This window comes from Anabrus simplex, chromosome 4 (genome assembly GCF_040414725.1).
Source record: "Anabrus simplex isolate iqAnaSimp1 chromosome 4, ASM4041472v1, whole genome shotgun sequence".
Lineage (NCBI taxonomy): Eukaryota > Metazoa > Arthropoda > Insecta > Orthoptera > Tettigoniidae > Anabrus > Anabrus simplex.
In genome coordinates, this window is record NC_090268.1 from 407,316,945 (window position 1) to 407,342,891 (window position 25,947).

A 25,947-nucleotide genomic window follows, 5' to 3' on the forward strand; every position below is an offset into this window, starting at 1 on the left:
ATCTTACTCTCTAAGTGTCATTCTTGTCATAGGTAAATTTTAATACTTCTTTAGCATTAGTCACCTCCTCCATCTGGACATTATCCTTGTAACCAATAATCTGTACATGCTGCTGACTGAATACTTCTGCCTTTTGAAGATCGTCGCAAACACACTCCCCTTGTTCATTAATGATTCCTGGAATATCCTTCTTAGAATCTGTTTCTGCCTTAAAGTACTGAACCGTAATGTTCATGTCCAGATATGCTATTTGTGACGCAATTGTAATGTTACGTAATAGGATGTCAAATATATGGGCGCGAAGCCGAACTGAAGGGTGTGGCAGTGTGTATCTTTGATAGAAGATCTGTCAGAAGCAGGACAGAGATGTGCGAATTTTATTTGGGGTAGTACTCTGCCACTTTAACAAAATTTAAAGCGGGAAGAGACAGGCTTACCACGTCGCGGGAATCGGGCGATATCTCGTCCCCCTGAGGAATATTTGGGGAGATGAAAGGATGGCAATGATCTCTAGAATTTTAAGAAAAATTATGGTGTGTCTAATGCCAATAACGTGTAATTAATTCAATAAATCTGCATTAGTGTGCACACCGTGGGAAGCAGTCAAGCATCTGCATACCAGAGTTAAGTGTGTATCGCGGTTACTCTCCTGGCGTCGGTTCATTTTTTGCTCCCTATACGAACTGGGAGACTTGGAGGGAGGCTGCTCACTCTGCAGTAAGGTCGATGTCAGTGTGTCTCGCGTGTACGTCTGGCTGTCTGTCTTCATTATCGCGCCATAAACCTTTGTTTGAACAAAAACTCTAATTACTCCAGCATGGTCGCGCTAAGTGTTTTGTAAGCCTGTTCAATAATTATTTAAATATGTGGCTATATTTAGATTTTTCGCTGTGCGGTCGCGAATCTGCAAGTATCCGATCAGAGACATTGGCGAATGTATAGATTTCTTCGCAGAAGTGGCGTGGACAAGTGTATTAATAATGCTAATCGGCAACCCCTGTTAGGAGTTGTAGGATTAAAAAAAATAGAGCACGACTAAGTAGTATTGTAGTGTAGTCGTATATTAATTACCTTATTGTTGTGTAGTATCCCAGACAATATATCCCTCCGTTCATTTATTTTTTTGCAAATAAGTTACTTTATTTTTTAATTTAAAATTTTTTTCCCCGTAAAGAATGGCTAAGGAGCGCGAGTATACTTATTGTGGGTGTGGTGAGGCATTGAGGGGTATGAGGGAGGAGTTGGAAAGTTTGAGGGAGATAATTAGGATTCTCACAGAAGACAGGAAGGAAGACAGGACTCCCTCAAAAAATGTACAGGTTACAGTAGGTGTACAAGAGGGAGGGGAAGGAAAGGGAGGAGTTGTAGAAGACAGGTGGTCTAATGTTCTAAGGGGAAGGAGATTGCAGGCCAAGGGCTCTACTCAGGATCAGAATTCAGGACAGGTGTCTGTGCGAAATCGGTACGAGTCACTCCAGGTAGAACAACAGAGGGAAGATGAGGGACAGGGAACTGTTGCTGAGATGCATGGAAGTAGGAGGAAGGGAAAAGGTAGGAAAGGGAAATGTAGAGTAGAGGATAGGAAAAGACAGGTGGAACAGGGTCATGGGAAGGAGAAAAGGGAGGAGGAAGTAGCTTCTGCAGCTATCAGGAAAGATAGGGCTGACCAGGAGGGGAGGGGATCAAATGAGGTGGGTAGGGTTGAGGCTCTGGTCATGGGGGATTCCATCGTTAGACACGTGGGGAAAGTGTGTGGAGGAAAGGGAACCAGGGTAGAATGTTATCCAGGAATTAGGTTGAGGCAGATGTTGAGGAAAGTAGAAGAGAGGGAGGAGGGGAAGGAGAAGGTGGTAGTGTTTCATGTTGGTACCAACAACGTAAGGCAAGCTGATATAAGTACCAAAATATTTGGAGATGTGTGGGATCTGGTAAATGCAGCACGGGTGAAGTTTAAGAAAGCGGAGATTGTTATTAGTGGAATACTGTGTAGGAGGGATACTGACTGGAGGGTGATTGGGGATTTAAATGAGACTATGGAGTGGGTATGTGGGAAACTGGGAGTGAAATTTCTAGATCCTAATGGGTGGGTAGGAGATAGGGATCTGCGCTCGGATGGCCTTCATTTAAACCGCAGTGGTACGTATAAGTTAGGAAATTTGTTTGGAAGGGTAATAGGGAGGTACATTCAGGGAAACGGGATGGCCTAGGGAGCGGTGATAAGGGAACAGGGAACTGGAAATCAAGTAGGGATGACATAAAATTGTTAGTGTTGAACTGTAGAAGTATTGTAAAGAAAGGAATAGAATTAAGTAATTTAATAGATATATATTTACCAGATATTGTAATAGGAGTTGAATCATGGCTGAGAAATGATATAATGGATGCAGAAATTTTCCCACGGCACTGGAGTGTGTATCGTAGAGATAGGATAGGAAAGGTGGGAGGGGGAGTTTTCATTCTGGTGAAAGAAGAATTTGTAAGCTACGAAAAAGTTAAAGATGAGACACATGAAATTCTAGGTGTAAGGCTCATTTCTAAAGATAATAGGCAACTTGATACATTTGGAGTGTACAGATTGGGAAAGGGTAGCACTGATGCGGATTCGGAATTATTTGATAGGATAGTCAGCTATGTGGGAAACGACATGGAAAGAAATGTGATTGTAGCGGGAGATCTGAATTTGCCAGATGTAAATTGGGAAGGAAATGCGAACGACAGGAAGCATGACCAACAAATGGCAAATAAGTTAATATGGGAAGGACAGCTGATTCAGAAAGTGATGGAACCAACCAGAGGGAAAAATATTCTGGATGTGGTGCTGATAAAACCAGATGAGCTCTATAGGGAAACTGAAGTAATAGATGGTATTAGTGATCATGAAGCTGTTTTTGTGGTAGTTCAAAATAAATGCGATAGAAAGGAAGGTCTTAAAAGTAGGACTGTTAGGCAGTACCATATGGCTGATAAAGCAGGTATGAGGCAGTTTCTAAAAAGTAACTATGATCGGTGGAAAACGGAAAATAAAAATGTAAACAGACTCTGGGATGGGTTTAAAGAAATAGTTGAGGAATGCGAAAACAGGTTTGTACCTTTAAGGGTGGTAAGGAATGGTAAAGACCCACCTTATTATAATAGAGATATAAAGAGACTAAGAAGGAGGTGCAGACTGGAAAGAAATAGAGTTAGAAATGGCTGTGGAAGTAAGGAGAAATTGAAGGAACTTACTAGAAAATTGAATCTAGCAAAGAAGGCAGCCAAGGATAACATGATGGCAAGCATAATTGGCAGTCATACAAATTTTAGTGAAAAATGGAAGGGTATGTATAGGTATTTTAAGGCAGAAACAGGTTCCACGAAGGACATTCCAGGAATAATTAATGAACAAGGGGAGTGCGTATGTGAGGATCTTCAAAAGGCGGAAGTATTCAGTCAGCAGTATCTAAAGATTGTTGGTTACAAGGATAATGTCGAGATAGAGGAAGAGACTAAGGCCAAAGAAGTAATAAAATTTACATATGATAACAATGACATTTACAATAAGATACAAAAGTTGAAAACTAGAAAAACGGCTGGAATTGATCAGATTTCTGGGGATATACTAAAGACAATGGGTTGGAATATAGTACCATATCTGAAGTACTTATTTGATTATTGTTTGGTCGGAGGAGCTATACCAGATGAATGGAGAGTTGCTATAGTAGCCCCTGTGTATAAAGGAAAGGGTGATAGACATAAAGCTGAAAATTACAGGCCAGTAAGTTTGACATGCATTGTATGTAAGCTTTGGGAAGGCATTCTTTCTGATTATATTAGACATGTTTGTGAAATTAATAACTGGTTCGATAGAAGGCAATTCGGTTTTAGGAAAGGTTATTCCACTGAAGCTCAACTTGTAGGATTCCAGCAAGATATAGCAGATATCTTGGATTCTGGAGGTCAAATGGACTGTATCGCGATTGACATGTCTAAAGCATTTGATAGGGTGGATCATGGGAGACTACTGGTAAAAATGAGTGCAATTGGACTAGACAAAAGAGTGACTGAATGGGTTGCTATATTTCTAGAATATAGATCTCAGAGAGTTAGAGTAGGTGAAGCTTTGTCTGACCCTGTAATAGTTGAGAGGGGAGTTCCTCAGGGCAGTGTTATCGGACCTTTATGTTTTCTTATATATATATAAATGATATGAGTAAAGGAGTGGAATCGGAGGTAAGGCTTTTTGCGGATGATGTTATTCTCTATAGAGTGATAAATAAGTTACAAGATTGTGAGCAACTGCAACGTGACCTCGAAAATGTTGTGAGATGGACAGCAGACAATGGTATGTTGATAAACGGGGCTAAAAGTCAGGTTGTAAGTTTCACAAATAGGAAAAGTCCTCTCAGTTTTAATTACTGCATTGATGGGGTGAAAGTTCTTTTTGGGGATCATTGTAAGTATCTAGGTGTTAATATAAGGAAAGATCTTCACTGGGGTAATCACATAAATGGGATTGTAAATAAAGGGTACCGATCTCTGCACATGGTTATGAGGGTGTTCAGGGGTTGTAGTAAGGATGTAAAGGAGAGTGCATATAAGTCTCTGGTAAGACCCCAACTAGAGTATGGTTCCAGTGTATGGGACCCTCACCAGGATTACCTGATTCAAGAACTGGAAAAAATCCAAAGAAAAGCAGCTCGATTTGTTCTGGGTGATTTCCGACAAAAGAGTAGCGTTACAAAAATGTTGCAATGTTTGGGTTGGGAAGAATTGAGAGAAAGAAGAAGAGCTGCTCGACTAAGTGGTATGTTCCGAGCTGTCAGCGGAGAGATGGCGTGGAATGACATTAGTATCGAATAGGTTTGAATGGCGTTTATAAAAGTAGGAAAGATCACAATATGGAGATAAAGTTGGAATTCAAGAAGACAAACTGGGGCAAATATTCATTTATAGGAAGGGGAGTTAGGGATTGGAATAACTTACCAAGGGAGATGTTCAATAAATTTCCAATTTCTTTGAAATCATTTCGGAAAGGGCTAGGAAAGCAACAGATAGGGAATCTGCCACCTGGGCGACTGCCCTAAATGCAGATCAGTATTGATTGATTGATTGATTGATTGAACAGGATTAGAGCCACTAACTAAAATTATTTAGGTGGTGTTTATGGGACGCACATGTGTGGTGGGGTTGAGCTAATGGAAGTGACAATGTAGTTCAACGGATAAGGCTACAAATTATATATTCCATTAAAGTAGGCCTACACACATATTCGTGCGTGATTTCGTATGTTCCCACGACAATGATGTTAACTTAATGAAACGCCAGTAATTTATTTTACGCCTATGAAACTGAGTGGGAGTGACGGTGGTGTTGTGCGGATCAATAACTAAACATTTCATTCCAGTAAGTGACATAACGAGTTCGAGACGGAATGCACGAGAACTTCAAGCTGAACCTTGGGAAGGCGACCTCATGATGGAGCTGCCTATGAGATCGGAACAAGAGGATCGTTCCAGGACGACATCTTCAAGATGTATGGCTAAAATCGTGCAGCCAGGTCTCGATATAGGAAGCAGAGAGGTCGCCTACAATGAGCTAAGTGAACAAAGATTGTTAACATATGTTAGGTATAGTAACGACCTCGGAGAGAGTTATTGTTTAGTCATGTAAATAGGATTTACTTAAGCCTCTTTGTCAAGTATTTCATATAGGTGAGATGCGACTTAGGCCCCTCAAGCTATTGAATTGTTAATGTTGTATAAGCCCATCAGGCAATCTTATAATAATAATAATAATAATCGTATGGCCTCAGCTACCGTGTGCAGACATTTCAATTTGACGCCATCTGGCTGTCTGCTCGTCAATTTCGACGTTCCGTTTTACTGTAGGCCCCCACTAGATGGCAGGCCGAGTAAACCGAAACTCTCTTGGGCGTCTACGGCTGAGATTTAATTAATTTTGTCGGGTAAACACCAAATGTGTCACCAGAGATCTTTTACATGCCAACATCGTACGACATGGAGTGTCGAATGGACTTTTTTCCGCCCTTCAAAAATCCGACTACCTCTGCCGGGTTTGAACCCGCTATCTTGGGATCCGGAGGCCGACACTCTACCGCTGATCCACAGAGGCAGCTATCTTATAATATAATTATGACATTAGTAAATCCCCTAAGGCAAGCAGGTAATTCTCATAGGATTATTGCATGGGTCATTTGTATAGTTAATTCTATTTTACGGGTAATGCGGGAGTTAGGAGTGACGTAGAATTGTTTCTAGAGGTAGTTCAGTGTATTCCTTATGCATAATAATGTACATCGTTGGAAGGTAAGTATCATCAAAAGGAAAGTTTGTTATTCTCAGACATCGGGGAATATAGTAAGATTGTGGCAGCACCAGCGTGAATCACAGAACTTTAATTGTACTCTTTGGATCTCTTTGATAGGAACGAGTGTCTTTTTCTTTTTTGTTGCTTGTGTGTGTGTAATCTCCTTTATAATAAAAACCTGTATATTTTTGAAGATCTGTTCACATAGTATGGGACGGAATAATAAGTATAGTTTATAGCAAAAGCATAAAGGGGATATCTGATAACTGCTTAATCGTAGGATATATGACATTTGGCGACCGTGGCAGGACCTGTCTGTTGTATTGGAGTTGATGTTTCACTGAACCTTGCTTGTGCTATCAGGTTTGGTTGTTATTGAATATCGTCTATTCTTCCGGAGTAGTTTTTATTTTATTTTGCGACCATCGCGATGACGACTGTGGAAAAAGAAGACATTTGGAAATCGGCCTTGAAGAAGCGTAGAATTTTAAGGTCAGTATTCACGAACGCCGTCATAGAAATGATTAGTAAGAAAGTCGCTGTAGACGAAGTTGTCTCTAAGTTTTCTGTACTTGAGATCAGGTATGACGATATTGTGGCCCTCGATAATGATATACAGGATTTACTTTATTTAAGTGAGTGTACCGACGAGGAAATCTTACAAGAGTTTGAGACAGTTGATGAGTACAAAGAGAAGTATTGTACACTGAAAGGCAAGGTTGATGAACTGAAGAAGTCCCAAGTAAATGTGGCACGATCTCTTTCCGAGTCATGTGATTCGGGAAGAAATCGGCTTAGGTTACCGAAGTTGGAATTGGCTAGATACGGTGGCGAGATCTCCCTGTGGATTAGATTCTGGGCACAGTTTTCCCATATTGATAGCGACCCGGAACTTAGTAACGAGGAAAAATTCCAATACCTGTTGCAGGCTACAGTACCTAAATCTAGGGCCAGGTCCATTGTAGAAAGTTTTCCGCCTTCAGGCGAGAATTATGAGAAAGCGATTCAATCACTGAAGGAGAGGTTCGGTCGTAAGGATATCTTGGTACAACATTACATTAGGGAATTGTTAAAACTAGTTACTGATCATAGGAACATGAAACTGTCAGTACTTTATGACAGATTAGAAACACAATTACGTGTATTAGAATCGTTGCAGATAAAATCCGATAATTACGCTGCCATTCTCTTCCCGTTAGTCGAGTCATGTTTGCCACTAGAAACGTTGAAGCAGTGGGAGCGTACCAATGGAGATTGTGATAGGACCTTAGAGCAACAGATGGATAATTTAATTACTTTTGTCAAGAGAGAAGTACAGGCGGAAGAGCGTGTGGCCCTTGCTAATACTCGTTTCGGTACTTCTAATTCGCAACCGATGGATAGAGGAAATTCTTCTTCTTGTGAGACTCAGCTATGTGATACCACAGCTGACTTAGCCAATCTCAGTCTTACGAATCAGTGCCTATATTGTGAAGGCAAACACAGTACCACTGACTGTCAGAAGGCCGTGACCATGTCTATTGATGAGAAAAGGAAGGTTCTGGTTCAGGCTGGTTGTTGTTTCGCCTGCACCAAGAAGGGCCATCTTGCAAATCGAAGTCGGGCGAGGTGTAGTTCTTGTAGAGGCCGACACATTCTGGTGATGTATAGCAAAGTCACGGCCAGTTCAGAGGTAGAAAAGGGAAACGTTGTGGCACGTCCTTCTTCGGAATTAAATCTTCTTGCTACTAATCATAACTTGATGTTTGTTGTCTCAAATGAAGTGTTCTTGCAGTCCTTCGCTGCTATTCTGTACAATGGTGATATGCAGCGAAGGGTTCGTGTTTTATTAGACAGTGGATCACAACGCTCCTATATCATAAGTAGCTTGGCGAGAGAAATGAAGTATAATGTCATTGGTGAAGAAAGTCTGATTCATTCTCTGTTTGGAGGCTGTAACCTCGGTTTGGTGAGGCACCGATGTTATAAAGCTCATCTACGAGGGTTAGATAGAGACTTCGCCTGTAGGTTTTCAGTACTGGACCAAGCCAGCATCGCTTCGTTTATCCCGTTGGCCAGTCCAAGCACGGAAATGAAGGAAGAGCTTCAACAATTAGGTTTCAAGCTCATTGAAGACATGCCTGGGCCCATAGTTGTACTGATAGGAGCTGATATAGCGGGCAAGATCTGGTCAGGCAACAGAGTAATTCTTTCTTCTGGTGTTGTGGCTGTTGAAACTTTATTTGGTTGGACTCTAATGGGCAGTGAGAAGAAGACACCCATTGCCAGCTGCTGTACCAATCTTGCCACAACCTACACTATGCCAACTGTTGTTGATGGGGACATTGCTGATCCGTGGAAACTTGAGGCCATTGGTATCTGTGACCCAGCTAAGAAGCAAGATCGAAAAGCTAAGCGATTAACTGTTTTGGAACATTTTAAGAGTACTGTTGAATATGTGGACGGTCGATACCAGGTTCGACTTCCGTGGTCCCTTGTTTCAGAATTGCCCTCTAATCTTGAAGTGGCAGAGGGTCGGCTGGTGAGAACAACAAGAAAGATGCGCCGTTCAACAATTTATTTGAAGATTACGATTCATTATTTTGTGAAATGTTGAAGCTTAACAACTTTGAAAAGGCGAAGGAGGATGGTAATGGACACTACTTGCCCCATCGTCCAGTGATAAAAGAGACCAGCGATACCACAAAGGTGCGCCCCGTCTTTGACGCCTCTGCAACAATTGCTGGTTTTCCTTCTCTTAATGAATACTTGGAACAAGGACCGAATCTCACTGAACTGTTACCCGACATTTTGATGAGATTTCGAAAGAAAACCGTGGGTGTCTCAGCGGACCTAGAGAAAGACTTTCTAGAGATTGCGATTCATCCTGATGATAGAGACTATCTCAAGTTCCTGTGGTGGGACAGTGACAGCAGGTTAATGACATTGAAACACTCCCGCGTGGTTTTCGGGGTGACCTGTAGCCCTTTCATCTTAGCCGCAGTTCTTGATCACCATCTCAGTAAATGTGTTGAGAGTTATCCTGTAGAAGATGGTGCAGTATTGAACAAGATGAAGACCAGATTCTATGTCGATAACTTAGCTATGAGTGTAGACAGTCGTTCAGAGGCTGAATATCTGCCGACTCTTGCTACATGTGTTATGGCTAAAGCAGGATTTAATCTCAGAGGGTGGGAGCTCTTAGGTGACTCTTCTGAAGAGTCGGCTCCTATACTAGGACTGAAATGGGATCGTAAGAGTGACAAGCTCAGTCTAAACATCAGTTGGTGGGAGAAAGCTACTCTGATGGGCTGTCTTACAGAGAAGAACGTTATCTCTACGACACAGAGAATATTCGACCCAATTGGCTTTAGTGGACCTGCAACTTTGAGTTTGAATCTGATATTACAGAACCTATGGGAGAAGAAATTGGACAGGGATGACCCTATAGATGATGAAAACGAAAATATTTTTAAAGCTTGGCTTCAACGAGTTCCTCTACTCAAAGAAATAAACATCCCTCGAAATATTGGGACTTCTCAGTCGAAGGTTGCGCCATCCTTGAAACTTACGATGCCACGATTAGAGTTGATGGCAGCTACCATCGGGGCGAGATTGCTGAATTCTGTTCGAGATGCCATTGGTTGGACCACCGAACCTATTCATGCACCGCGCGAGTTGGCCGTGCGCGTAGAGGCGCGCGGCTGTGAGCTTGCATCCGGGAGATAGTAGGTTCGAATCCCACTATCGGCAGCCCTGAAAATGGTTTTCCGTGGTTTCCCATTTTCACACCAGGCAAATGCTGGGGCTGTACCTTAATTAAGGCCACGGCCGCTTCCTTCCAACTCCTAGGCCTTTCCTATCCCATCGTCGCCATAAGACCTATCTGTGTCGGTGCGACGTAAAACCCATAGCACACACACCCCTATTCATGCATGGAGTGATTCGAACACGGTGCTTGCCTGGATCCGAAGAGAAGAAGAGTGGCCAGACGTTGTCAGGAATCGCGTTAAGGAGATACGAAAATTAACTCAGGAGGTTGAGTGGAACTACATTCCTGGACCTTTGGATCCCGCTGATCTCCCTTCTAGAGGATGTACAATTGAGCATCTCGTCGCTTCACATTGGTGGGATTGGCCCCCATGGTTGAGACAACATCACGATTCTTGGCCTCTGGCATCTTGTACATACGTTGAGGAAGAAGGCCAGTCTAACAAGGATAGTGAAGAGGTGTTGTATCCTGTTGCGGCTTCTAGTTCAGATTCTTGTGATCATACTGAGTCACCAGTGTCGTTTAGATACCGCCAGGTCTTAGTATTGACCCTCAAGTTACTCGATCTGGAAGACTGGTGAAAGCGCCGCATCGTTTAGACTTGCAGAAAAGGAAGATACCTTGTCACTATGCACCGCCGTCTCGATCCTCTTATACTGCCTGCTCTATGCCACTAGTTTAACACAGGAAGGCGCGACTACCAATATTTCTCCAAGTCGCCATAAGAGTGCAGCAGTAGACGCACAATCTTCGCAAGGTCTGTCTAGACAGACCTTGAATCTTCGCTGTCCGTGTGGGTGTTACACTGTGTTATTGGTATATGAATGTGTGTGAAAACCTAAGTTATTTCGTACAATGAGTAAATGTGTCTGGTCACTTCCGTTCGTACAAGATATATTTTGTATAGAACTGTGAAATCAATTAATCATGTTATGCTTACAGATATTTGAAAAGTGATTTTAAGGTGTTGGTACTTGTTTCTTTCCGTTCGTGCAAGGTATATTTTTCGTAGAACTGAAACTTCAGATTCTTTCCCCGAAATATTCAACTGTTGTATAACATTTTGCCAATCTCGACAAAGTGGTTCGCAACCAGAAAAGATCACTGTGAAATACCGTCTAGAAGGGAATTAAGAGAAAAGCGGCTGCCGGCTTTAACTAGGCAAGGACCTAATAAAGGAAGTACTCGGATATCCTCAGATTATTCTCGCATCTGCGCCTTTACACTTTATTTCAGAAAGTGATGCAGCCTCCGCGGCTCAGGCGGCAGCGCGCCGGCCTCTCACCGCTGGGTTCTGTGGTTCAAATCCCGGGCACTCCATGTGAGATTTGTGCTGGACAAAGCGGAGGCGGGACAGGTTTTTCTCTGGATACTCCGGTTTTCCCTGCCATATTTCATTCCAGCAACACTCTCGAATATCATTTTATTTCGCCTGTCATCCATTAATCATTGCCCCGGAGGAGTGCGACAGGCGGCAGCCGGCACAATTCCTATTCTCGCGGCTAGATGGGGGCTTCATTCATTCTATTCCTGACTGGAAACAGGCTGCGGATTTTTTTCCAGAAGGTGATTAAAGCCGTGGAGGATAGTGGATTCCTTGTGATAAGAATTGTGACGGACAATCACAAAACAAACGTCTTCATGTTTAGACATTTTGGACAACCTCAGATATCCAGACGATAATATTCCAATCAAACTAGAAACAGGAAATCGAAACCTAATTTGAGGGTACTAGGCTCGTGTTGGTGAAGAGAGGATGGAGTGTGACATTTGTGTCAGCAACATCTCACTGGCTAGGACTTCGACACCGCTAAATGGAACTGATTTTGCATCAGGACAGAGGAGGAGTTCGATACCCAAAACCCTGTTTTGTTTCTTTGATGAAGCTTCTGCAGGAGTTCGTTTAAGCTGCTGTGCTTCACTGTCGAAGTCCTTCAAACGTACGAGCGTAATACGAGGACTTGCGACGTCTTCCCTTTCAGAATACCGGGTGATTTGGCCGTGTGGTTAGGAGCGCGCAGCTGTGAGCTTGCATCCGGGAGATAGTGGGTTCGAACCCCACTGGCGGCGGCCCTGAAGATGGTTTTCCGTGGTTTCCCATTTTCACAAAAGACTACGGCCGCTTCCTTCACAATTCCTAGGCCTTTCCTATCCCATCGTCGCCATAAGACCTATCTGTGACGGTGCGACGTAAAACAAATAGCAAATAAAAACATTTGAGAATGTGTTTTGTTACAGTGTGAGGTCAAAGAACATCAGCAAACTGTTAGTGATATTATCCTAACCAAGTTCGTAAGATCTCTTATTTGATATTGCGTCGGCAAGAACACAATAAGTGCAGTACCTCTCCAAGCCTTCGTCCAGGAAAATCTTTAAATTGTGCATGAAGAGGCCAACTGCGACTTCATACACGTAATATTGCCGATATTTAATATTACTGATGTAATTTATGAGCTTCAGTGAACATATGACCATACTGCATACTGTTTTGTAGGCTGTCGTCATTAGAATACGTTTGGAACATTGTGCGTCTATGTCTGCCATCTAGCGGAGAAATTTTGTCGCAGCGTAGTCGCAAAAAGGCTCGCATAGAGCAGGCAGTATAGGAGGATCGAGACGGCGGTGTCACTATGTTTAGTAATTTTCATTTCAGAAAATTAGGTGGGAGGATCTGGCAGCACCAGCGTGAATCACAGAACTTTAATTGTACTCTTTGGATCTCTTTGGTAGGAACGAGTGTCTTCGCTTTTTGTTGCTTGTGTGTGTAATCTCCTTTATAATAAAAACCTGTATATTTTTGAAGATCTGTTCACATAGTATGGGACGGAATAATAAAGTATAGTTTATAGAAAAAGCATAAAGGGGATATCTGATAACTGCTTAATCGTAGGATATATGACAAGATATAGTTAGGTTATTGTAGAACTTGCATGAGACACACGCATGGTTGATTTGCATGTTTTCCTGTGATTTGGGCTAGTTGCGGAGGCTGATGCTTGTTGTTAGAGAGTCAGGTAACCGTATGATTACCAGGGGGTCGTGAGTTCAATTACTCATCTGGGTTGGCGGAACCGCGTCCCCAGTAAATTCTGTGCCTTTTGAAGGGGTATAATTTAGTTCTATGTTTTTGTATTGTGGTAAATATGTCCCGTACGCAAGGGAATTTTCTAGGGTTAATTTTGTTATTCTGCGAAACGTTACTAATCCTAACACTACAATTTTCTTCATAGACTCAAGGGTGTTGTACACTGAGGATTGCTTCACTTGGAGCTCAAGCATCAAATAAAGAAACACCGTCACCTATCTCAAGATTTGTAAATCCAGCCACTTCTTGGCAATTTTCGCACCAGTCTAGTGCATTATATTTGTAAGATATTTATTTTGATATAGCAGTTGACTATGCTTTCGTTCATTAAATTGTTTGAATTGTAAGTTGTTCGTCATTTGCGCATGTAATACGTAAGAACTTCTGTCCAGTTAGACCTTTAGGTTAATTTTAGTTAACCTCTCGCCACACGACCAGACACGCGCTCTACGGCTGATAGCTCGGTGCATTCTGGACAGGTAAGCAGGAACGTTATCGAACCCTCCCATGTCTACTTAATTTCTCCATACATTTAAGCCCTTAAAGGGTATAGTACCTATACATACTCTTCCATTCTTCACTAAAATTTGTATGGCCGCCAATTATGTTTGCCATCATATTATACTTAGCTGACTTCTTTGCTAGATTTAATTTCCTAAAAAGTTCCTCCTATTTCTCCTTACTTCCACAGCCATTTCTAACTCTATATCTTTCCAACCTGCACCGCCTTTTTAGTCTCTTTACTTCTCTGTTATAATATAGTGGATCTTTACCATTCCTTTACCCTTCAAAGGTACAAACCTATTTTCACATTCCTCAACAATTGCTTTAAACCCATCCCAGATTCTGTTAACATCTTTATTTACCGTTTTCCACTGATCATAGTGACTTTTAAAAACTCCCTCATGACTGTTTTATCAGACATATGGTACTGCCTAACAGTCCTAATTTTAATCTCTTCTTTTCTTTCATATGTATTTTAACTACCACAAAAACAGCTTCGTGATCACTAATACCATCAATTACTTCACTTTCCCTATAGAGCTCATCTGATTTTACCAGCACCACATCCAGAATATTGTAACGTGTTGGCGGCGTAAATAAGTAAATAAATGAGTACAGAACATGGTAGCGTCCTATTTCTAAGATTTATTAAATAAGCACTACAATTACACATTTACTCTTACTCACGATTTCCGAGTTTGCAACTTACACAAGTACACGGATACACACTTACACGGTTCGCGCGCTCTCTCTTAGTATCTCATGTTCCATCTACACACAGAGAGTCTTCGATTATTTTCACTGCACTCACTCAATCATAATCGTTAGCGCTGTCACGGACAACAGCCTAATCGTCAGTCTTGCACCTCGGGATAGTATCCGCAGCATTCAATCCGTCGAATTCCGTTCGCAGTCTGCACACGTTGCACCCAGTGTTCCCTTAGCGCTGCTCCAGAACAGGAACGAGTTCTCGGCTCCAACAGACAGATACTCCATCAGACTGACACCTCAGCCCAGGCTGCACTCTCACACTAGCAAACTCAATCTCACTCTCACTAACTCAGGCAAGTAACTCCTCTCTTATATAGCTGCGGCGACTCTTCTAGAAAGTCCGGATGCTAGATGTATCCAGAAACCTCGCGAGATGGAAGACTCCAGATTAATCTTCGAGTAATTTCCATAGTCTTCTGTTGTGGGATCGCAGACGGAGGCGAGAGGGCCGGCCTACCACTTAAGTGTTGCTCGTGATTGGCGCGGTCGAGAGTAAGGGGGTGGGCCAAATACGGTGACAACCCCGGCCCATAGCAAGTTGGCATGGCGGACGCCATAACCATTACATTGCCCCCTCCTTAAGGCTGCTCGTCTCGAGCTGCTCCACGAAACTCTGCAATACGGTTTGTCTGGTTGGCCACCACCTTCCCATGTGGGATCCGCTGGGTCCGGTCGACGTTGTCCTCGTTCCCGTTGATAACGATCAGCACGAACTCGCGTGGCAGCCGGAACTTCGGTGGTTGTCCTTTCGTCCACACCCGCGTCTACTTTCAGTGATTTAGTGCCTTCGTAGTCCTCTGGTGTGATGCCCGGGACTGGTTTGCTCGCCCCAGATTTAGCTCTGCTGAACTTCCTTTTCTTCCGGGGTGCGGAATTTGATCTTCGTACCGGCACGCTGCTTCGTGCCGTAACAAATGGCCTGGTCAGGTGGCATCCTCGTTCGTTGGTCATCGGTTCATCTTCCATTTGTGCTCCTTCTCCTAGTAGGGGTCCTGCCAGCCGTGCCGTTGCAGTCGCTGCCTCATCGTCAGAGCCTTTTCGTAGTACTGTTTCCCGTCGATCGTCCTCTCTGGACGGATCTCAGCGCCACGTAGTTTATCACAGGCGTCAGCCGTCTCGAGCTTGGTGTCACCTCGGGGTAACTCGTCCATAATCACGTCTCCTGGTCGCTCGATCTCGGCGTCGAATTCCCGCGGCGTTATATCGGTGCGCAGAGTCCTCTCCTGCAACTGGACTCGGTAGGTGGCTCTCGGTTGCTGGACACCGCAGCGCACGTCGAGCACTCCCACAACCTCCTCGTAGGTCGAACTTGGCCGGGGGCTGCGTTGTACTGTCGTCTTCTGTACACGTAGTCCGGCGATCGGATATTCGGCACTCTTCTTGGACGTCGATCCGGTCTCGAACCGGGTCTGTCATGTTCTCTTGGAAGTACTCCCGTCGTCCCGGGGATTTCCAACTTCACGATGGTAGAGCCGCCATCGCTGCTAGCAGGGTTCATTCGCGTCGCCACAGCCATAGTTTTCGCACACAGGGCACTCATTTCCACCTCTGGTCCTCGAACTCCGGACTCCACAACCGTGAGTATCTCTTCGGACCGCTTCTCGTCCAGTTCGATGTCGTCCTTCACGTCGTCATTGTCAATCTCGGTTTCGAGAGAGCGCACTTCGTCTTCACCCTTGCCTGCTCGCTCTTCCGTTCACTTAAGACTGTTTTCAGTTGGTCCGGGTTAGATGTCCGTTCAGATCTCAGTTCACTAACGAGTTCACCATAGGTAGATAAGATTTTATGTTCAAGCTCACTAAACTTGCTTAGAAAAATCTGGAACTGTTCGGAATTCATTTCACTAGTAGAAATTTCTGTCGACTACAAAATACGCTACCAGGTACTCGAGTCTGACACCATTTTTAACGTAAGGGGTTATCCACTAGTTTATCACACTTGTCCATCCCACTTCTGACGCCGGTTGTAACGTGTTAGCGGCGTAAATAAATGAGTACAGAAGCTGGTAGCGTCCTATTTCTAAGATTTATTAACTAAGCACTACAATTACCATTTACACTTACTCACGATTTCCGAGTTTGCAACTTACACAAGTACATGGGTACACACTTACACGGTTCGCGCGCTCTCTCTTTGTATCTCATGTTCCGTCTACACACAGAGAGTCTTCGATAATTTTCACTGCACTCACTCAATCATAATCGTTAACGCTGTCACGGACCACAGCCTAATCGTCAGTCTCGCAGCTCGGGATAGTATCCGCTGCACTCAATCCGTCGAACTCCGTTCGCAGTCTACACACTTCGGCACCCAGTGTTCCCTTCGCGCTGCTCCAGAACACCCAAGGTTCTTCTCCAGCAGCCGGCCCCAAGAGAATCACACACACGACGTCAGGGAAACAGGAACGAGTTCTCGGCCCTAACACACAGATACTCCATCAGACTGACACCTCAGCCCAGGCTGCACTCTTCGCTAACTCACACCAGCAAACTCAATCTCACTCTCACTCTCACTAACTCAGGCAAGTAATTCCTCTCTTATATACCTACGGCGACTCTGCTAGAACAGTCCGGATGCTAGATGTATCCAGGAACCTCGCGAGATGGAAGACTCCAGATTAATCTTCGAGTAATTTCCATAGTCCTCTGTTGTGGGACGGCAGACGGAGGCGAGAGGGCCGGCCTAGCACTGAAGTATTGCTCGTGATTGGCGCGGTCGAGAGTAAGGGGGTGGGCCGAATACGGTGACAACCCCGGCCCGTAGCAAGTTGGAATGGCGGACGCTATAACCATTACAATATTCTTCCTTCTAGTTGGATCCATCGCTTTCTGAATTAGATGCCCCTCCCATATTAACTTAATTGCCATTTGTTGATCATGCTTCCTGTCGTTCGCATTACCCTCCCAATTGACATTTGGTAAACTGAGATCACCCGCTATGATCACGTTCCTTTCCTTATCGTTTCCCACATAGCTGATTATCTTATCAAATAGTTCTGAATGACCGTCTGCGCTACTCTTTCCCGGTCTGTACACTCCAAAGACAACAAGTTGCCTATTATCTTTAGAGATGAGCCTTACACCTAAAAGTTCATGTTTGTCATTAAATTTTTCATAGCTTACAAATTCTTCTTTCACCAGAATGACTACTCCCCCTCCTACCATTCCTATCCTATCTCTACGATACACGCTCCACTTCCGTGAGTAAATTTCTGCATCCATTATATCATTTCTCAGCAATGATTCAACTCCTATTACAGTATCTGGTAAGTATATATCTATTAAATTAGTTAATTCTATTCCTTTCTTTACAGTACACCTATCTTCTCCTACCCACTACTCCACATTTACCTTTCCTACCTTTTCCCCTTCTACTTCCACCTTTCTCAACAGAAGTCCCCTTCCTAATTTTCCCACGGTTCTTCTACCTGCAGTGACTCGTACCGATTTCTCAGTCACCCGTCCTGAATTCTGATCCTGAATGGAACCCTTAGCCTGCAATCTCCTTCCCCTTTAAACATTAGGCCGCCTGTCTTCTACAATTCCCCCTTTCCTTCCCATCGCTCTTTTACACCTACTCTATCCTGTACATTGTTTGAGGGAGGCCTACATTCCTTCCTATCCTCTGAGAGAATCCTGATTATCTCCCTCAAACTCTCGCTCCTCCTTCATACTCCTTAATGCCTGGCTACACCCACAGTTCCTACGCTTTCACTGTTTAGCCATTCTTTATTGAATAATGGAAAGAAAAGGAAAAATATGATCACTTATTCTGTGCAAAATAACAATGAAAGGAAATAAATATTGTCTAGGGTAGTTCACGGAGATCACACGACAATAAGTAATATAGGCTACTACACTACTACTTAATTGTACGATTTTTTATTCCTACAACACCCTAACATGACGAAATTTTCTGTTATATAATGGAAACCGAGAATAATACACAAGAATTACACAATTCTTAACTGCAATTAAGTCTATCCTAATTACAACAGAAATCTAGTAAGAGAGTTTCACATATAACACAGATACTATCATACACAAATACTTCACAGTAATAGGATAAACACACTATTTTCTAATAAGATACTATAATGCACTACAATAATTTAAAACTACGTTCAGACTATGTTCAGATACTGCAATACACTACAATAATTTTAAACTACGTTCAGACGAATTCTAATTACAGTTGGTTATTACCAAGGACAAACAGAAAGGAACTTACAATTTAAGTTCGAAATTCGCAAAACTACTGAAAATAATAGAATAGGCACTCTAATTTCCAATAAGTTACTGCACTACAATAACTTTTAAACTACGTACAGATGCATCCTGATTACAATAGGTTATTACTAAGCTCAAATAGAAATGAAAATTTCAATTAGGCCTAAAGTTAGATATTAGCAAGTTAAACAATGTTAAACACGTGGACAAATTAATATTAGTACTACTTTTTCCTACTACGCTGTAATAGAAATTAAACCTGCCGTTTGCACAAAAATAAACGCGAATAGAACAGGCATCATACTATCTAATATACCGTATGTACACTATAATTCTCAATTGAAATGTGGTTATGTGATTATTACAGATGGTAGATTACTATTATTTTCCCTACTCCGCGGGACGGAGAATAAAAAATCCCTAAATGCTGAAAAATTCAAGATTGTTTACAATAATTTTTCAAAAGTATTTCTGTCTAAACTACGCCAGGGACTTGAATTGCAATTATTGGCATGTAGGAACTTGATTATTAGCTAAAGGCTCATAACTACTTAAGGTTCGAGGGTCTGAAATATAAATTACGGATACTTTAACTGCCAACTCAGAACTACAAATGATACGAATACAAGAATCAGCTGATTTTATTTATATTTTCTCGATACAATACACCCTTTGCTCACGACTGTAGCCAACAATGCCAATATTTGAATACGAAGAGCGACAATAATCAATAAGAACACGACTGTTAAATATTTCGCCCGTGAAATACTGTACATTCTGTTGAAATCCTTTCTTTAAACAAAATTTACAACTGTATCGCGTTATTTAAATAAGTCATTACCTTTGTGATAGGTGGAACCGTTAAACTGCTATTTGAAATACCCTGTCAAATGCCTGAACTAATGGACTATAACCGCTGCCGAAGTTACGACTCTTTTTAATATCCGGTCTTTGTAAGTATTTTATCAGCAAACCTACTGATATTTTAATAATATTAGAAAAAGGAATGTTTCTTCTTTCACGCAGTCCTAAATTACAGGTTGTAATCTAGCGAAAGCCTACGGAACTACTCGGTGTGAAGTTTGTAAATAAATACCACTAATCGCAGATTCCTGCTAACACTTAACACCGATATTTCTGTAACTAAATGTATCACACACACACACACACACACACACACACACACACACACACACACACACACACACACACACACACACACACACACACACACACACACACACACACACACGCACGCACACACACACACACACAATATTGGCTAAATTTCTACAATTATTAATACTTTATTACTGAAATAATACAGAACTCTTGGAACAGCCAACCACTCGATAGCGCATCCAACAATGGACATTCATGTCATAACGTTGCTACTTAAAGGATGCAACAAAGAATTAAAAGAGAAAAGTTACTTAAGTATGGTTTGTCCATTATTGGAATATGCACAGTGTTTGGGATCCTCACCAGGAATACCTAAAAAAAGAAATAGGTGGTTTGCAGAGGAAAGCCGTAAGATTTGTAACATGGGATGCCAGGAGAAAACGTAGTTCATCAGAAATTCTAAGAAACTTAGGTGGGAAGCTTTAAGTAAGAGCAGAGAGAAAACTAGACTTATAGGATTATTTAGAGCCTATATAGGAGAGGAAGTATGGAGGAAAATCCATGGAAAATAAATATCGGAAGGTCTGACAACAATTATAAAATTAGACGGGATTTTAGTAGAAGTGATTGGGGTAAATGTTCGTTCATTGGGAAGGGCGTGAAGGAGTGGAACTGTTTACCGAAACCTGTACAGATATTCAAGAAAAGAATAAACAGCAACAGAGAAAATAAATTACATGTTAGAGGGCATTCGATGTGCAGGTTTTTGTACATCAATTTTTATTGTGAATAAATGAATTCCATCCCCTTGTCTATGTAGATTGGACAGCCGAAGTAGGGGACTGCGTGTTGTGGTGAAGTTCATTGGGGACTTCGAGGGCCCTGGGACCGCTACGGTAGCTGTGAAGGCCCTTTAGGAACTCCGAAAATTGGTGGAAAATGGAACTCTGGTTAAGACACAGCAGGTTGTTATACACATTGTATGCTGATTTGGGAAAATCGCGAAGTACCTGACGACTTGAAGAATGCTACCATCATCACTATCTTCAAGAAAGGCTATCGAAGTGTATGTGGGAACGACCGTGGTATATCGCTTTTATCAATTACGGGTAAAATTCTCGCAAGATGTGGTTTCCGAACGTTCAGAGGCACAACAGATATGATATTCTGTGCTAGACAACTCCAGGAAAAATGCAGAGAACAGAAGCAGCCTCTGTATTTAGTTTTCTATGATCTAGAAAAAGCCTTTGATTCAGTACCAAGATCTACTATGTGGAAAGTATTGAACGTTATGTGGAATTGGTACAACCTCTTCGTGGTGGCATGTGTGGGCAGGTTCTTCATGGTAACTCAGTATCAGATTTGTTCCCAATCCCTCATGGATTGAAATAAGGCTGTGTGCTAGCTCTTACACTCTTTGCACTGTACATGGCTGCCATGTTATCTGCAAACAACATAGGCATGGAGATTTAATTTCGTTTTAATCGAGGCCTTATCAATCTGGTAAGACTTCGTTCACAAGGACGTACCCTGGTTACCCGGGTGACAGAACTGCAGTATGCCGACGACACCGCATCTCCTGCTCTAAAACCTGCAGAACTACAACAGTCAGCCAACTGCTTTAAAGCTGCACGTGATCGCTTTGGTCTTGCCATTAATGTGAAGAAAACGAAGGTACTTGCGCACCCTGCCCCAGGATTAACACTTCTTGAGTTCAGTATTTCCATCTTAGACACAACACTGGAACAGTTTGATCACTTTTCATATATTGGAAGCATCTTGTCTAAACGGTGTACCTGTGAACAAGACTTTCATAAAAGATTTGTGGTTGCTCATGCAGCATTCGGACTGTTAATGCACAGAGTCTTCATGAATAACGACCTAAAACCGCATACCAAACTCATGGTGTACAAAGCTGTTGTCATTTCTACGCTGCTGTATGGCTGTGAAACTGTGATAGCAAAAAACTTGAGTGCTTCCACCAACAGAAAATGAGATTCATCTTGATTGTTAAGTTAGAGGACTATGTGACCAACACGACAGTTCTCGATAAAGCGCAGCTAAATAACATTGTGGCAACAATCATCGCTCATTAACTGAGGTGGTTAGGCCACGTTCACCGCATGGGTGATACCAGGCTTCCCCGCCAAATTCTTTATAGTGAACTTTGGTCCGGCAGTAGACCTCATAGAGATCCTCTTAAGCGCTTTAAGGACCAGCCGAAACACATCTGGTAACTCACCTGGTATAGATATACAGGTATGGGAGGAATATGCTGTGGACCACTCACTGTGGCGGAACACTACATCCACCGCTGTCAACTTGTTTGAAAGAGAACGCCACGAACATTAAGAGGCCAAGTGACAAGCAGGAAGAAGTCATATATACTCGGATCGAGTTACAGCCGACGACGATATTAGGTACAAAAATGCGTAAAAACAATGTAAATTTAAATCTTATAGCAGTTGTATAGTATTATTTGAAGTGATTCCACATACCGTACTGTGTATGAGTTGATTATGTGTGTAGTACAGAAGATATTATGAGTATAATTTGGAACTAATATAAATTTACGAAGTATGAGCTGTGTGTTTAATAGAAAATTGTTAGTGTATGTTGTATAATACTGTATTTTTGGAACATGTCTTTTGTTAATTCAAAATTTAGTGCTTGATAATGTATTTTTGTGTACCATTTGCCTCCGAGGTAGACACCTCATTTGCAAATAAAGTGATTTGATTTGAATAGATGAAGCGGAAGTGATGCCATTATCATAAATCTAAAATAACAAGCGCAGGGCTTAAATTCATTATGTAGAATCTTGGTTTATATTATTATTGAAACCTTGATTACTGGTACTCTACTAGAAGAATTAAAAACATCAAAGGTAATTCCAGTTTTAAAGGTGGAGATAGAAGAAATCCAATTAACTACAGGCCTTTTCCTGTTCTATCCGTTGTGCCTAAAATTATAGAAACAATAATCAAAAGAAGACTACTGTCATTTTTAACAATACATTTTTTACTGCTCACAATATGGGTTTAGGACAATTCCAACACAGAGGTAGCAACGGTTGACGTCATAAAGTTGCACAAGGTGCTTTAGACCGTGAAAATATCCAGAACAGTCTACAGCTTCAAGAGCTGGGGCGGTAGTTGACGATGTGCAAGCGAGAGTGCAATACATGAATCTTCATTACAGATCAGCGTTCACCCTGCAAGCCTCCGTGAATTTAATATAGACGCCGCAACAACCTTCAATTTTAACTAGCTCTGCATTTCGACCTTGGAGCAACTCCAGACTTCGCCTCAGGAGTGACGCAGCCATTCCGAGGCGTCTGCATGTAGTATCCAGTAACAAGGTGATGATGATTATTGGATAAGTTGAGCATATTATATAATCCTTGGTACCTACTATAGAAGGTCCCATTTTAGTACCGGCATTGTTCCTATTCACAGCAATGACATCACAACTTGTAATTTCAAAGGTCGATTCACGTGGTATGAAGACGGCACACATCTTCTGCTCACGAGCAAAAATGTTAACTCCATCACAGAGGACATGCAGAAAGATATAAATATACTTTCAAAATGGAGTGGAGGAACAAATTAGCTATTAAATATACAATATCAGGGATGCAATACGAGTGAAAACTTACAGAATGTCGTTTATATTGTCACAGAGACATATAACCTGGATAGATAAACTTTTACAAACTAAAATTGTTTCCTTCCAACACCTAACGCAAGTAAACAGTAGTAATGAAAAGGTTACAATTTGCGACTTTCTTCTTCACCCTGTCTTAGTACCGCGTATGGCCTCCTCTCGCATTTCTTGGATTTCTGACACGCTGTGGCATGCTTGGTTTGAGTACAAGAACGTCATCTTGAGGAAAAAATTAATATTCCATCTGGACAAATCTAATGAGGTCTGGGAGTGTCTACGGAGGCCGAGGACGATAAAAACGCGTTTTCAACCATACCAATGCATCGCCAACGTAGTTCTCTTACCAAATCATGAGACCCGTCTCTCTCATGAAATACATCACTGATCCATCTCGACGAAGGCGAGCATTGTCAAGGAGGAAAATGAATTCAGCACTATATTTATCCATAAAAATGGCTCTACAAATGGTCAAAGAACTTCTTCGGTATACCGTTGGGCAGTTAACGTCCCTCAAATCTCATTAAGTTTCCTCACAGATGCACCTCGATGAAGGCGAGCAATTTCATCTAAGAAAATGAATTCTACACGATATTGATCCCTAAATGACTGTACAAATGGTAAAAGCATTTCTTCGGTATACCGCTGGGCAGTTAACCTCATTCAAATTGGTATCGAAGGTGTACGATGGCCTTTATAATCCCAGCCCGAACATTACACCATCACCCCCAAATACATTCACTTCTTTAATATGCCGGTACTTTCCACCACATCCTTTATGATTCCACATCCTTTGTAGTAGTGCAACTGACCTATGTGATATCCCTGTTTCATAATCAAACATGACATAATACCATTCATCCTACAGTACCTCCAATTCCCATCATGGATGGGCCATCACTTCCTCTCAACATGATGACGATTCTTTAGAGGATCATATCGAATAGGTGGAAATGATCTCAATAAAGTACTCTGTAGCCGATTGCACACAGTTTATGCAGATATCAGCACACCGGGTTCCCTCAGGAAGACGGATGGCATATTGTAATTTTTGAGCAATCGAAGATGGTTTCCTCTGTGCTGTTACGCGGATATATCGATCTTGACGTGACATCGTCACTCTCGGTCGACCTTCCATCAGTCTGTCGGTTACATCATTAGTCTCACGGTACCTTTTCAATGTTTCTGAAACTGCATATACGATAACCCATACAATGCGTGATAGTGCTGCTTGTGTATGTCCACCCTGAATCAATGCCAAAATTCCGGCTCCGTCAAGCTGAAAATGCACTAAACACGAAAAGGAAACAATTGCTGAAGCTGCTACTGCACTGTATGTACAATTACCTTTCGTCACCTGAAATGGCATAGTTCACCCCAGGCTCAAACTGACCGCAAATAGTGACATCTGCTGTATTGCAAACAAGCAATTGAATTATTTGTGTGTATACAGTGTTCTCTACCACTTACGCAAATTTGAGAAAGTTTTCGAGTTTTCAGTTTCAATGTAAACAATGTAGAATATATATGTATATTGTTAAAACTAACTAGGTGGAATCTGAGAATGTTCTTGTTGAACGAAACATGTCCTTTTGTTACTCGTAGTTTTTATAGTTATGCTATAGTGTTGTGTTATATCTCGTGTTTCGGCAGACTGGAGAAACTTAAGTTATATTAATACGCACTGAGCCCACACACCCCCATATTTCATTTTCTCTAAATAACCATAATTTTTAAGTTTTAAGTACATATTCGTCTTAAACCATGTCGCTCGTAACAGGATTGTGTCAATGTTATGATCAGAAATAAACGACTCAAGCTCGTATTTCTGACCGACAACAAGTTGACAGTTCCAAGCGCAGACCATTAATTTCGTTGACAGACGAGCAGTTTAATGTTCATTCAACAGAAGAATAATCTTATCAAATATGTTCTGACATTGTCTTAACCTAGCAGCAATGTATATCAGAATTTGTATAAATTTCTGGAAATTACAGTAATCTGGCTGCGCAAATCAATATCTTTCATGCCCGAAAGGTCGGGCGTGAAGGATATCAGTGAAGGTGTAAGATTCGGGATAGAGCAGAGAGTCTACTGTTACTTCTCCGAAGGAGAAGTTTAAGTCAACTTCCCTTGCAAGTAGAAGGGTACGTTTTTCTGAGCTTTAACACACGCTCGTAATGAGGCGGGATGTTTGCCCTGGCAGATAACACATTTAGCTGGGGCCTCCGGATTGAGGCGGCAAGACACAGCTAAATGTTTTCCGCTACATGAAAAAGCGCAGAGCATCTTGCAATAATTGGACCTGAGGCCCCATCTTTGGCATTTAGAGCATTGACATGGTGCTTCCCTACCTCGGTAGGCCTTGTTCGTCATTCGACAGTCACACAAATACCGTAAAGTGTAAATAACCCTGGAGAATTCGGTATCTGGGAGAATGATGCTCATGACGCTCAGAGGAATCAATTTCTTCGTCGTGGCGTCATGACGAGTAAATTGATGGATATCATTAGGTT